Raw genomic sequence first — 15,317 nt, forward strand, 5'->3', positions numbered from 1 at the left:
TAGGACTATTCGAGAAGTATGAAATAAGTGCCCCTACATAGGAAGATAATTAATAAGCCTCACCAGAGTTTTCTCATGCTTTCTTCACGGGGAACATCTCAAAACATTATCCCTTCCATACGAAGTATCCCACTCAGCCACCACACTTTTTGCCATTTATACGTTATTTTTTTTGCATTGTGACATAATTGCAGAAAAGGCTCATATTGACAAGTTCATGTCAAAATGATGTTGAGCATACCAAAATCAGTTATGAGATACCACCTTTCTACTTCGTGTAGAGAAAATATCTTCATTTTGTTTCTGTACCATGCTTGAACCAAATGTGAGTTATATATGTTTGCTAACAATGTAACTTTGTTGTCACCATTTCCAAGCTTGGAGACCCTTCTAGTTTAACACGTAGCATGCCATTGGGTGGACTTAGACCAAAAGCTGTGCTTGATGAATACCCAGTTCTGGATAATACAATGACACAAGTTACAACTCCGTAGCCCATTGTACTCAAGACTTATGACTATGAATTGTGTAAACTGCAAGCTAGTCATGTTTTCACTCAGCAGTTCACAAATACGTAGCTATGTAGCTAAACCTTCTATTAACAAAGCCACCTAACAGGCAGTACCTTTCACCTAACCTATGGCAGTTAGTTCTTGTAACTACTTCACTGACAATCACCAAAGTGGACAGGGGAACAAAATCAACATTGTTATATTGATATCATCATCGAAACAATGAGAGAATGTACATATACACTCAATAAAAGCATGAATGTAGTTTGGCTGGGACACATCACACTACTGTAGAAAACAAAATCTGCATCACAAACTACTATACAGCTACATCACAAAGCATGGTGCAAAGCAAGCCGAATAACTAAACCAAACATATAATAGCACACACATGCTAGCAGTTAATCTCGCGACTCAATGCATTATGACCATTTCTGAGTCGGCCATTTCAGTCAGTTGTACACTGTGGCTGGGTTAAAATCACAGCATACAACGGCACAGTTGCATTGACAAATACATGTGGTTATACTGTACTGATCAGTTAATCTCAGAATCCTCTTCTAGAGAGCTGCAGAGTTCACAACCAGTGTTGCCAGATAATTTGCTCCAAATGTTCATGTAAAAACTAAATTTGTTCATAAAAAGTTCATAAATCCATAGTCACTTTCCAAAAACTAGCTTGCACATTATAAATAGGTGGATCTCTGAGTTAGTAGGGCACCAAAGAACAAAAAAAACAAACAAAGTCACCACCTAAAATTGCCTAAAGTTCATAAAAAACTTCACAGATTACTTCAGGTTCACAAACAAGCCAAAAGTTCATAGATTATTTCAGGTTCACAAACAAGACAAAAAGTTCATAAATCTATGAACTTTATTCACAACATGGCAACACTGTTCACAACACACTCGTCAACCTCCACATAAAACTTTATAGACACAGATGCATGTGACTGCATGTGAAAGTTTGACGCTAATGATATTTGAATTGGTGAAAGCAGTGGCAGAAGAAGTAGTTGATATGAGGGAGGGTTGACTAGAGTATAGAGTCTCTGACAGTAGGGGGTCTGGGGCGTGCAGCCCCCCAGAAGCTGTAGCCATTCAGTTAGCTTTCATAATGTTTCAAAGTTCACCAAAATTAATTTATAGCAATTTCATAAATGCAATTTAAAGCATTTTAACTAAAACACTGACTTTTAGTTAAAACTGTTTAAAACAAGCTATTTGCCAGGTTCTTTTGGCAACGCTTTTGGCTGTTGACTACTGGGTTAATGAACATTATAGTATTTATATGCAGTACAAAACAGCCTGTAGCCACCTGGAAACACTTGATACAGTAGTAAAACACCAAATCTTAAAGTAAGAGGTACTTCTATTCTATTCTCTATTCTCTACTTGGTTAGATTCCCGCTGTAGGCAACTTATTTTGTTTTTTTAAACTACTTTTAGGAACACGTTTTTATGAAGGCCTTGACTGCTCCATTAGGGTATTTGAACGTTCTATTAGAGTACATCGATTTTTCTCACGATTTTCAACCCCACTCCAAGAAGGATAATTTTGGCGTGATACTATTTCAGGGGGGATCATCCCCCCTCAGCAGGGCGAGTGGGGGGGGGGGGGGGTCCCCCAGCCAGCCTCCCCCCCCCCCAGCCGCCCATAGCCGGGTGAAGGCCGGAGCAGCCAGAACGGCAGTGCGCTAGCGAAGTGCCCCGATGAAGGAGAGATCACGCGCCCAAGCTGAGTACCGCACACGGTAAGTTTGTGAGTTTTGTGTAGCTGCGATGATGATTTATAATCACTGCCAGACAGAACGACTCGGTTGAGAGATAGGGAACCAGTGTGAGACTGGACGTCATGAGGCGAGAATACACTGAGGTAACATATTACTTTTCCATCGATTGTTTACCATAAAATTGTATAGTTGCATATTTAAATATAACCCTAAAAAATAAAACTAATAAAAAATACAAAAATATATTATTTATAGTAAATAAATATATATTTTTATTTGCTTTACAGCACAAGTGCTGAAGGTCTGTAGGACACCTAGTCCTACAGCCTGCTCAAAGACTTTAGCTACTTAATATTATAATAATATGACAACAGTGTCACAACCGGTTCGGATCAATGTCAACAGGGATATTTTTATAGGATATATATATTTTAGGGATATTTTTATAAATTTGAACGTTACAATTTTATGGTAAACAATCGATGGAAAAGTAATATGTTACCTCAGTGTATAAAATTTATATATGCGACCGGATTTGACAAAACCAGGCTTCCACACACATCCAATTCTTTGACTCTTATCATTTGTAACTTGACAACTCGGTATGCTATTGACCTACAATTTTCACACAATGCTTTCATTGCATTATACAATAACAGGTCCAAATTTGGTACTGATAACATACTCCTACATTGTGTTATGGTTCTTTAAAGTCATAAATCTGGATGTGTGTGGAAGTCTGGTTTTGTCAAATCTGGTCACACATATATTTTTATAAAATTTATATATATATTTTTATAAAATTTATATATTTTTATAAAATTTATATATATGTTTTTATAAAATTTATATATATGTTTTTATAAAATTTATATTATATTCTTATAAAATTTATATATATATATTTATAAAATTTGTATATATATTTTTATAAAATTTATATATATATTTTTATAAAACTTATATTATATTTTTATAAAATTTGTATATATATTTTTATAAAATATATATTTTTATAAAATTTGTATATATATTTTTATAAAATTTGTATATATATTTTTATAAAATTTGTATTTATATTTTTATAAAATTTGTATATATATTTTTATAAAATTTATATATATATCTTATAAAATATATTTATATATATACCACACCTGTGGTTGAGATCAAAAGCGCCGCGCTGTGGTATAGAGTATTTATAAGCTACTGATGTTCGACCACCAGGAATTTTCAGACGTTCGTATGCAGAAACTATGCAACGTATTCTCTTGCATTTTGCATTGCAATTACCTTAGTCCCTTACCATTTATCCCACCAAGTTTCGTATGTGTGTGTGTAGGCTCTTGTTTACCAGTCAAGTGTTATGATCATTCAGGTGTAATCATAACATTTGAGCACATTGACAAGTATGTCTTGTATCATACACTTGTAAAATATATGTTTAGTTCACAATGAAGCTATATAGGTATTTGTATAGGTAGATAGAAGAGCTGGTAAACTGCACTCATACAAGTAGAGCACATGATCTATACCTGTAACTACATACACCCCTAGATTGAGTTTAGAACCTTTGCCATAACTTGTTTTTGCACGTTTGCATGTGTGTGACCAAGTTTGGTTCCCTGTATGTATGCATGCATATACCAGTTCACAGTCTCATTGGTGGTGAGTAGTGTGCCTGTAGGTCAGAAAGTGGTAGTATTTATTGTGTATTTGTGAGTAGCAATGGTTGTCATTTGAGATTCATATAACATTGGTAATCAATGAACATATAATATTATAATTCTTTTCACTTTACTGACTCTTGTACATAATAAGAAGCTTCACTGTTGCAAATGTAAAAGCATCAAATAGCATGCTGCCAAATAGCTATGTACACTGTTTTTCTATGAAAATCAGTTTATTAGTGTTCTCAAATTCTGAGTCAGTCACAGTAACCTATACGCACTTTCCCATGCATTAAAGTTTGAAATGTGTAACATAATAAAAGATTCAACAGTCATTCAATGATACAGTATATACTGAATAGAAAAAAGAAACCAGTATCACAATGCTTTAATGGTGCCTTGACAAGATCAGTTCAGTTTAATCAAATCCACTGGCAGATATAGACATTTAATCCCCATAGCTATATACTGAAGTATAAGGATTACGTAAATGTCCACCAATATAATATTTATCTGCAAGTGTAAGCAGCCTCATTGTTTATTTGTTTGATCACTATTCAAACTTAAAATTCTCTTGTATCTAAGAGTATACGTATCATCTGAGTTGAGACACGTTTGTTCACATACAGGAAACCAAACTTGGTAACCCATGCACAGATCCCAAAGTACCAAAAAACAAGTTTAAGTAAACATAATAATGTAAAGAACCACACTGGCTGTACTTTCATGCATTGCACTACATATAATTCAATACACATTATGTATTGTGCTGTAGTTATACACATTATGTATTGTGCTGTAGTTAAAGCGTCGATGTGCAGGTCTACAGAAAATATAGCATGAGGAGGTATCAGTGTTGAGAGGCTAATACAGCATGAGGCAAAGCCAATTGTTGTATTAGTCTTAATGCAACTTCCAGGCACTGTATTTTTGTGTACTCACAAGCATGGCAGTGCTTTAAGTAATAATTATACTGTACTTCCAGGCCATCTTACTTAGGGCGTCATTATCCTGAACCACTCAATTTTTGGCAATCAGCCGGACTACCAGACAGTAAATATTAATTTATTTTTATACATATGACAAATTTCTAGAAGTAATTTGACTAGTTTTAGTGATTACAATGTCACAAATGTGATCAATCATGCTGTCTGAGTGAGGCTGTTTTCGTAATATTCCTACATATGTGACCGGATCTGCGAAAAAGGGACATAATCGCACAAGCCTAAATTTACAGTATAAAGCATTGAATACTTTGACAAAAAATTGAATACATTGAGTGAAATACTTGCGTATATTATTGAAAAATTCCGTATATTTTTTAACCCCTCTTTTTTAGTGAAGGAAGGGACTAACAATACAAACTTGGATATCATCTTATTTGCCTGCTCACGAGGACTTAGAAAAGCTTTGTTTCGTTGCAGCAGACCTAAGGACACTTAAGTTATGAGCGTTTGTTTACGTCATGTCGAAGCGATCGTACGCGATCGATTTTTCTTCATGCATTCCGCCTTTGTATGTAGTGAAGAAGGGCGAGTAATGGAAAAACTTACCCAGTAATTTATTCCCCTGTTCATGGCGAACACGATGGTGAAAACTTTAGCTCTGTAGTTCAATCCGGTGGTAAGTTACAACCGTTTTTGTAAGCGCCTGTAATTTATTTTCTCTATATACTTGCTGTACAAATCGATTTTTCCTGTTGTTGCTACTTTGTAGGGCTGTAACTCCCGGAGTGCTTTGCATATGAAGCTGAAATATTGCCAGTGCATACACTTGGCTACATAGATTATAAATATTCAATAAACAGGAATTTGGATAAATGCGATTATGTCCTGTTTTCGCAGATCCCGTCACATATTACTTAAAGCACCACCATGAGTAAACTACGGGAAAAATAGCATGAGGATGTGGGAGACTATATAATACAACATGAGGCAAAGCCGAGTGCTGTATTTGGCTTGAGGATAGTGTCAGAGTGTTATTGCATGAGCTTATATGGTGTAGGTAGAGAATCGAAGACTAAAGAAAATGTACTTAAGTAAAATTCGCTAACATATACTGTAGGGTTCTTGCAGATCCGGTCGCATTTACATAAGGCCACACCAAGTCAAACCTTAGTTTCTGGTCACCCGCCCGCATGGAAAACTGGAACCCCAGTTTATGAGGACTATTATTAATATTACAAGCGCTTAAGTGTACGTGACCAAGGACAGTGATTTTTAAACACTGCAAAAGATCGAGATACTCTAATAGAGCAGTCAGGCATTCTAATAGAGCAGTCACACTACCCTTAACTCTAATACTAGAATAGACAGATACTACTATAACGTTTTTGACTTGTCCTTGATTAGCTATATAGCTAGCTATTAGTAATGCTTCTGTTGCCAGTAGGTAACTTCAGTACAGTATGTATGTAGCATTGATCACTAGCCTAATGATCAGATATACCATAGCTTTAAACTTTCCTAACAATTCAGATGTAGTCCTCTAATGATTAGTCTAGTAACTCTTCTAGTGGATCTAAACTTGGACTTCCTTATCACTGATCACTGATATACTGACTAGAAATCCGGTAACATTTGGTGAGCTCAAACTTCAACTTTTCCATGGTTAAATAATTGCAAGTATGGTCCTAAATTAACAAATGCATGACATCCCTTAGTTAAAACATTAACTTAGCTTTCCCACATGATCACTGAAAAACACTAGCCTGGAGCACTCAACAACTCAACTCAAAACTTTGACAGCTACTTTACTCAAGGTTTACTGTATAGAAGGCTGGAAACGCATGCATATATAGTTGGCTAAGACTTCACATTTGAAAGAGTTTCTGATGATGTGTTAATATAGTTTTGGATTATTATTAGCTAGCTAATAAATAATAATTTCCTGACGTAGCTAATGAAACATTTCATTTGTAAAGCAAAAGTAGCTACATGAGCAGACCTTTCCTTAGTGTTAGCTACACATTGTTGTGCTCAGCAGTGTAGCTAGCCATCAACAATTTTCCTGGTGCATTTTGCAGAAGCATAATTAACTACTTATGCTATAAGAATGTTGGTTAAGCTTGGTTGTAAACTCAATATGAAATGGGTAAATTTAGCAAAATTAATAACATTACAGTATTACTGGTGTATATGTAAGAGTCTATGATAGTCCTGAAGTCCTGATCATCCGCCCGCCCGCATCCTTTTGTTGGCTAGGGAGTGACCAGAAACTAAGGTATGACTTGGAGTGGCCTAACTATAAATAAGTTCAAGTGTTTACCAATTACAATAACATTTATACAATCACATTATTTACATAAGTTGTTTACATAAGTGCTAATACCCTAATTACACTGAAACTTGAACGAAACAGTTTATAGGTAAAGCTTCTGCCCGAGTGTTTACCACAGCGCCCCTTCCTCTACTTTTTGTACAAAGACTATTCAGCTGACGTGAACTATATGCTTGCGCAATATTCAGTTCTCGCGTCATTACTTCACAATCAATTAGTGCAAGTAGATTGCTAATAAGTCATGCAAGCATTATAACAATCTGCTCATAATTTTCACAAAATTAAGTATAGGTCTATTATAAATCATTTTTACAGCATAATATATATATATATATATTACTAGTTGTGCTTTACTGTCATACAATTTAGCGTTCTTATATAGTGCAAGGTACTGTAGCTAGCTAGCTAAATCGTAAGTTTGCTCATAGGAATCCTACAGCATATCTTTGCAGTGCTTAATAATGTCTGCTTTGCTTTCTGTTAGAGCTGTTACAGCTTGTTCGGGGGATTTTTCCTTTCTCCCACGGTTGACTGCAGCTAGAAAAGCAGGGATTTTCTTTAAGTGATCAAATATCACTTCGTCTTTTATCTCCATTCCCTCTGTTATTATACCCTTCTCCTGTAGCCATTTCCTCACCAGTCGTATTAGTGCGCGTAATACACCTGCTGTTTAAACACAAACATATTATTAACTTAATATTTTATCCGTTAAATACCAGTTACACTGTCCGTCATTAGATCTGCGAATTGTGATGTATCTGTTACGTCCATTGTACTGCTGGGCTCGTCACGAATTAAATAGCTAAGCACAAGAGGTATGATGATCGCTTAATGCTCGAACCTACTATTGTAACTTATTATGTAAATGCTACATATATATAGAGGTATTCAGAAGATTACGAAATCACGCATATCATCGTATTTCGCAGGATGACATTGCGCGTTACGTAACCCATATTTTACCGGTTTTGGCAGCTGCCATTTTGGAGGTGTTCTTATTCACGCCTACCAACTAGAAAAACCGTTCAGGTGTGTCGCATACGGATGTGGAAACGAACAGGGACTCTGTGAGTATAGTTTTCATCACTTAATTTCTCGATGATAGGAAAGAAGATTGAGAAGCTGCGATTCGACGAGAACGTTGGAAATCTACGGAGTAGCTACAGTCGCTTGTGCGGAGCACACTTTATCAAAAGTAAGCATCAAATCATGAAATAGGTAGACATGTGTAAATTGACTGTAAACCGTCGAAGGATCCAACTCATGTTGACTTCATACCAGCGCTGAAACCTAGTCGGATCATCCGGTCACATTTTCTCCGGGTCTTCCGGGTCTGACCCAGTTTACAAATTATCCGGGACTGATCCGAATTGGATCAAGTGAGAAACAAAAATTGATCGTTTGACGACGTGGAACCTATAAACGCTAGTCGCGTAGCACTTTCGTGAGCCACGCCCACTTATCGCGTTACAAACATACGCTCAGCCACGTCCATTTATTAGTAAGTGTAGTCTGTAGCACTGAACTGTGTCCGTTGCTGTCTGCAAGCTCACGTGGAGCCACGCCCACTAGTCGATTATGGTATGAGTTGTATATAGTCTAGTTCTAGTCTTGCAACAGGATATTAAAGTACTTTTGCGAGCCACATCCATTATTATTATTATATTTGTTACTGTGCAGAAATCAAAAAGATTGTTGCGCACAGGTGCGATCATAATGAATGTTCAGGTTAGTACAAAACTCATCTAAGGTAAGGGAGTGAATTACAAAGGGGGGAGTGTGTTCCAGAGTCTGATTGTAGAAGGGAAAAAGGAAAATTTATAAGAATCAATCATAGTGTCAAGCTGTTTATAATATCCTTCCCTTGATGGACTATGACTGTAGCTATATGGTTGTGTGGAATTTAGTATGGCCTTGTGTTGTGGAGCCCAAGTGAATGAAGGTGCCTTCACTGAACTAAATTCCACAGAAAAATTATGCTTTATTTCTAATTTAAACCACCACAGTTCATTTTTCTACTGCATATTTGCAGCTGCTTGTAACATGAGAAAAGTAGTGGTAATTGGGTTTGTAATTAGTACAAATGAACAATTTACACCAATTATTATGATTTTTAAAGTCCAGTCAAATTCACATGTGTTGCCAATGTTATGGTCAGACAATTAGCTTGTGTTTTATATTGCCATAAAGACAGCTATCCATTGAGACGTGATTAAGTTAATGGATTAAACCAAATTAATCAGCAACTACTAAACAATACTAGACACCTGAAGTTGTACACATCAATTTGTGTACAATTGACTGTTATTGCATGGATGCAATAAATGAAAGTCTTTAATATAACATACTGTACAGGTGTAGTGTACATACATATCATTTTTTTCTTTTATTCCATTGTATAATTAATATTTGCTGTCACATTCATGGCCAAGCATTTATTATTGGTATATAGAAATTAATAAATTACCTTGACAATCAGCATTGGGAACTGTAAGGAGAATACAGAATAAATACAATTAATGTATATGACACTATAGGATGCATATTGTATATACAAAAGTACAAATAATTACTAATATATGACCATTTGTATGATGGGGTGTAGTTTGTACCCACATGCTGTATTTTTGCAGGCCCAGTCATATTTGCTAAATGAAACATTGTTTATTTTGCATTTAATCTTCATTGTAAGTACCAGCAGTTAGATCAAACATCCTCTGTCTGAGATTATCAAGTCATCATTTACAGTAATTCTTATTACTTTTGAAAAGAGATTGTGTGCAACTAGAAATCAATGTCTTTGGGAAGACTTAGCACAAAGACGTAGATGTTTGTAGTTTATTCGATGACAAATAAAGTACTAGAAACCTCAGTAAAGCTTTCGGGTTAGATGACAAAATGATAAAAACCTATATAACTGCCTGGAATGCCTACTATCCTGTCTAACTAAGTATGGTTGACCATCTAACTATATAGTTTTGATAGACACTACAAACCCAAAACTGGAGCCTGTTTGCAGGACACTTGAAAATGAGGACACCTGCATGCTGTGGATACTTGGCAATGGTTCAATAAAATTCCTTAATTCATTAACTGATCTAGAAAATCAGTGCGCCTTGATAACCAGGATATCTTTGGTCAGTCCCAAGGTGTCCTTAACACACAGGTTTCACCACTGTAGTACAATAGCACTTAGTCTACTTTTTAAATACAGTGATTGTACAGTTACGCTACTATAGATAATTCAGCTTAAAATTCCTGAAATGTAGTTACAATGCTAACATGTTATGTATGATAATGAAATATGCATATAATGTACTATATACCTGTACATACCTTGTGGCCTGCCTGCAAATTAGAAAAAAAGAGACATTAATAATAACAGTCTTGCCAATATGTTTTACTTACATACAGTAAGTACATTCTCATTGCACCCATCATTATGTATATCTTTTTACTATCAAATTTAATTATTCACCCATGGTAGGACAAAGTAGCTTTAGTAGGAAACTTCAACATGTCCTTAATAACACTAGGAGCATATGGTATTAAACTCTGGGAATGGAAGTTAACCTTTCGTAAATGAAACTTTTTCGAAGTCTCTACAATCATAGTCATCCTCTTTGGGTTGTAAGATTGTAGTGTTTCCTAGCTACCAAGTGGTAGATTTATGAGTAGCAACATGAACCATAAACCAAACAGGTAAACTATATAATTATAGCACACCTGATTGTGATCAGATAAGCAGGCTATTTTGGATAACAATGTCCAGTGACTGATCATAACCGTCAGTCTCTGTTTACACACCTACGTAAGTGGGCATGTAGATGAAAAAATAATTCTGTTATTCTTAATATTTTAGCACTATTTCATCATGTGTTCTTTGTAATTTAGAAGTTACAAATTTTTGACATTTTATTTTACTACGTACATGACACATTATAAGATCAGGGGTAGTGTATATGCCCACATGCCTATTGTATGCTTGTATGGACACATACGTATGTACACACAGTTACTGGCACAGTAAAGTACAATAGAAACTTACATTCTTCTGTCTTTGGATTTTGCAATGAAAACATAAAAGTAGTCAAAAAAGCAAGAAACACTAAGTAAGTGAACAAGTTGATGTAGTATATGAATATTCCATATGACCTCCACTTGTAGGTCAGTAACTGGGATGAAAGGGGATGGTTGAGTAGTTCAATCCGTTTGTTATCAATCTGCAGAAGAGTATACAAAGACAAATATTCATAGCATTGCAATGTTACTGTATTAACATCCTAGCACACAAAAGTGGACAGCTAAAATATATCATTAAACTTCTCTTGTGAAATATTGTTATTGCTGTAATGGAAAGAATTATCATTAAATGCATTGCTTGACAGTTGTATTATTGTGTTTATAATATTTCTCTTTGCTTTAACGATGATTATTTTTTTCTTGTTCAATGTATATCTGTGTATTATACTCTCTGTATTGAGTGCTTCACAGTAATAAATAAATAAACCCTCCTCTACAATTGTACCTAGACACAGGGTATACTTTTGAGAATGTTAGCACCCAAACAAATGATTGGGTGGTGATTTGGTAGGTGTACATGAGGTTTGGGCTGCAGAGAAACTTATTGAATCAGATGAGTAGAAGTAAAATGTCTACCCACCAGGAAAGATATGCAATGTCTAGGTGCAAAATGGGCTATATTTGTAATAGTTATACCATGGCTGCGAGGAATATTGCTGACATATACACCCAAAGTCCAAGGACAATGGGTGTATATTCATTGCAGCTGAGGTACTGTATAATTGATATAAATCATGCACTCACCTTAGGTTAACGAACTACACACTATAGTTTGTTTTATAAACTGGTATCTGATGATCAATTGTGGCATGTGCTAATAACAGCCTTCAGAATGTTATCCATGTATCTTTATGCTTCAATACACAATATAATTATGATTGTTCGTTAGAGTTTTTATTATTACTCTACTGCACTACATTATGGCTACTAATTTTATATTGCTATTGAGACAGTAAGTAACTTACAATATTTATAAATAAAGTGTTTAGGACATAGGCAGTGGAAAGGGGGAGGCCCCCCTCGGTATGCTGACAGAAGGGGCTTAGCACACCTCAGAATGATAACTGTCTGAAATTATCCTTCTTGGAGTGGAACGCTCAAATACCCTAATAGAGCAGTCAATGTGTTTCATAAAAATGTGTTCCTAAAAGTAGTCTAAAAATGGAGAAAATCAATGGGAATTGAACCAATGACCCCTCACTTTAAGGGTTGGTGTCTTACCACTATACCATGTGTGTAAGGGCTGTTTTGTACTGCTCACAAATGCTGTATGTTGATTAATAGTGTAGTCACTTTCCAAAAGACTGAAAATTTCCTGTTTTAAATATTTTTGATTTAGAAAGTTGATGTTTAGTTGAAATAATTACTTCTGGTGGACTTAGAGACATGATAAAAACTACAATAGCCACAGCCGCAGCCTCTCAGACCCTCTGCTGCTAGAGATTCTATACTCTTGTCAGCCCCAACAGCAGCTACTTCCTCTGCCACTGATTTAGGACTATAAGTTACAAAGCTGTTTTAAATATAGTTATTATTCTTGTTCCATGGTCAGCCGAATGGTTAACATGTGATGCATAGAATTACACATACGCACATTTCCTAAATGATTATTATTTTAGTGACCTTTCATTATAGACAATTATTGTAACTCGTTGTAATTGTGTGACTACACTCAGTCTAGCTAAGAAACTAATACTGAATTCCACAATGCAATCCTACGTGTTGTTCGATATAATGAGTCAAATCATATCATATCGTTGAACTAGGAGGGCATCAAAGCCATGAACAAACTACATTTCCATGATATTTCCTGGGCAATATGCAAGTTAAACTCTGAGTGGCACCTTTGAATATCTACGTTAAAGTGGTATACAGCTGTATGTCTAGAATACACCAACTTAGAAGGGTAATTCACTTGTAGTGAGTTGTTTTTTCCACCTTATTAAAGGTTATGCCATGCTGATATTTACTGGGCTGGGTAAAAGTACACCTTTGACCCAGTTATCCAGTACTTCTAAGTGACAGAAACTTGCACATGTGTTGATTAGTGCAAGTTGTGTACATCACCCCATGATACAGTTTGTGACTTGTTATCAGTTAAAAATCGTGTGTTATACTCCTACTTAAATAATAATATTACAGGAAAAGAAATGAATTAGCTACCTTCCTACGTATTTCCACTTGCTGTTGTGCCTTCACTCTATGTACAGTAGTAACTGAAAATGGGATCAGATTATTATGCTTGATATATTGAATCATAATGACTAGTGTTTGTATATATAGTATAGGACATAACGGTTAGACACTCTCCCCATAAATACCTTAGTACAACTACTTACTATTACTTGAAAAGTATGTGCTTCTTTCTTAAAGCTTTGGTGTAACCAGTTACGGTGACCCCTGTCTCTAATGATGATTAAAAGAGATAAAGCACATAATTTACTTAGCTGAGTATTTGCATGGTATATGGTTTCATTCAATATAAGCCTATAAAAGTTAATACTAATAATATTATTATTTTTAAAAACATGTTCTTAGTTCAGAAAGACATGAGTTCCTAAATTTTCCATAATATGTATTCAATATCCAAAAAATGCAATGAATAAGTATTGGTGCTGGACTTGAATGTGATGTGTTATATACACTGTCTTAACAGTATCATAATTTTAGTGGTACCAGGAGCACATTGAGTCCATAGACATGAGAATGTGTAACACCACAAACCACTAAATTCAAACATGGCTATTATGTAGTACAAAAGGTAGCTCTAAAGTACGTGCCTCTTAAGACATACGAGGCACATGAATGAGTACATTATTATACTGACACGACAAAGCCAAGCTATGGATAATTGCAGCAGTTGAAAGGCATGATAGAAGAATGGTAGCAGGATATTTGGCCATTCAACATTCACTAATGATACAAATTTTATTCAAGTTGACTTGTTGGTACTGTAACATTCTTTGTGTGACTCAACAGTCTTCTTGTTGAAGCAGATTTACTGCCTTTGACTTCACACAAGACAATGGAGTAGTGAGTGGCCTATTTGTGTATCTTCACCATGCAACAAAAATCTCCATATTTTAGATTTAGCCTGTATTGTTAGTATTGTATGAAGCTACATGTGCCCTTGTCTACAAGATTTGATACATGCACGTTATATAAACATAATTCAGTTACCGTAATTCTCTTCTTGTGCACAAAAAAGTTATGAATATCATTTTTGTGCAAACGTTTTATTTGTTCTGAGCAGAAATTGTTTTACATTTTCAGCAAGGTAGCCTCAGTTTAAAAAATGATTTAGCCATGTTTACATTGCTTATTCTACCTTCAGTATATGTAAGTCACACAATTACTGCTTGGAAATTTCATATAGCTAAATGTGCAATAAAGTTCATCTAGAAAAAGAAATTTTTGTATTATTTTTGCATACATAAAAACTTATAACAAAATACAGCTAATTACAGGTTAAAGTTGTATCATGGGCCCAACTGACAATCCTGAGCCTGAGGGCTGCAGGTCTGAGGAGTGGGTGTACATTTTAGGCAAATCACAAGGGCACATGATATGTACAACTGATATGTACCATGCCAATTGCAAGTAAATAGCCTGTGGCAGATGGCAGATCACCAAAGCCAATATGGGACCAACCACTGGATTTATTACAGGGACTAATTTTAAAATTTGAGTATGCATCAGCAGCAACTGACATTGTGACTACATTAAATTTTGTTAACATTAATTGGCAAGTCTATACAGGCACACAGAAAGTAATTTTACAGGTATTTTAAAGCTACTACATCATTTAAAGGCTGTTTATAACATTCACTAAACATTTAGAGGGGTAAACTTCAATGTAGAGTGGATATCTCATGTTATTAAAATTCTAAAATGTGGCAAATCACTTATGCTATATAGCAGTAGTTCTCACTTAAAAGCAAAGTTTTTCAGCTGATAAAATGGCAAACATGACAAATCGCTTCCATCTGAGTATTACAGAATGTAATAAAAGATGAATGGCTTTCATAATGGATTTTCAA

The 15,317-nt window shown here is 35.2% G+C and overlaps 2 long non-coding RNA genes across 2 annotated transcripts; one reads left to right on the plus strand and one right to left on the minus strand.

Moving 5' to 3' along the window:
* Positions 1-7,475: 7,475 nt before the first annotated feature.
* Positions 7,476-8,040, minus strand: LOC136243031 (uncharacterized). The gene is made up of 2 exons (XR_010694716.1): positions 7,911-8,040; positions 7,476-7,860 (listed from the first exon to the last, which is right to left on the minus strand). It is a non-coding gene; the product is annotated as an uncharacterized lncRNA (long non-coding RNA).
* Positions 8,041-8,172: 132 nt separating this feature from the next.
* LOC136243038 (uncharacterized) lies at positions 8,173-11,637 on the plus strand. The gene is made up of 3 exons (XR_010694721.1): positions 8,173-8,389; positions 11,210-11,306; positions 11,362-11,637. It is a non-coding gene; the product is annotated as an uncharacterized lncRNA (long non-coding RNA).
* The last annotated feature ends 3,680 nt before the right edge of the window (positions 11,638-15,317 follow it).

Source organism: Dysidea avara, chromosome 2 (genome assembly GCF_963678975.1).
Source record: "Dysidea avara chromosome 2, odDysAvar1.4, whole genome shotgun sequence".
In the NCBI taxonomy this organism is placed as follows: Eukaryota; Metazoa; Porifera; class Demospongiae; order Dictyoceratida; family Dysideidae; genus Dysidea; species Dysidea avara.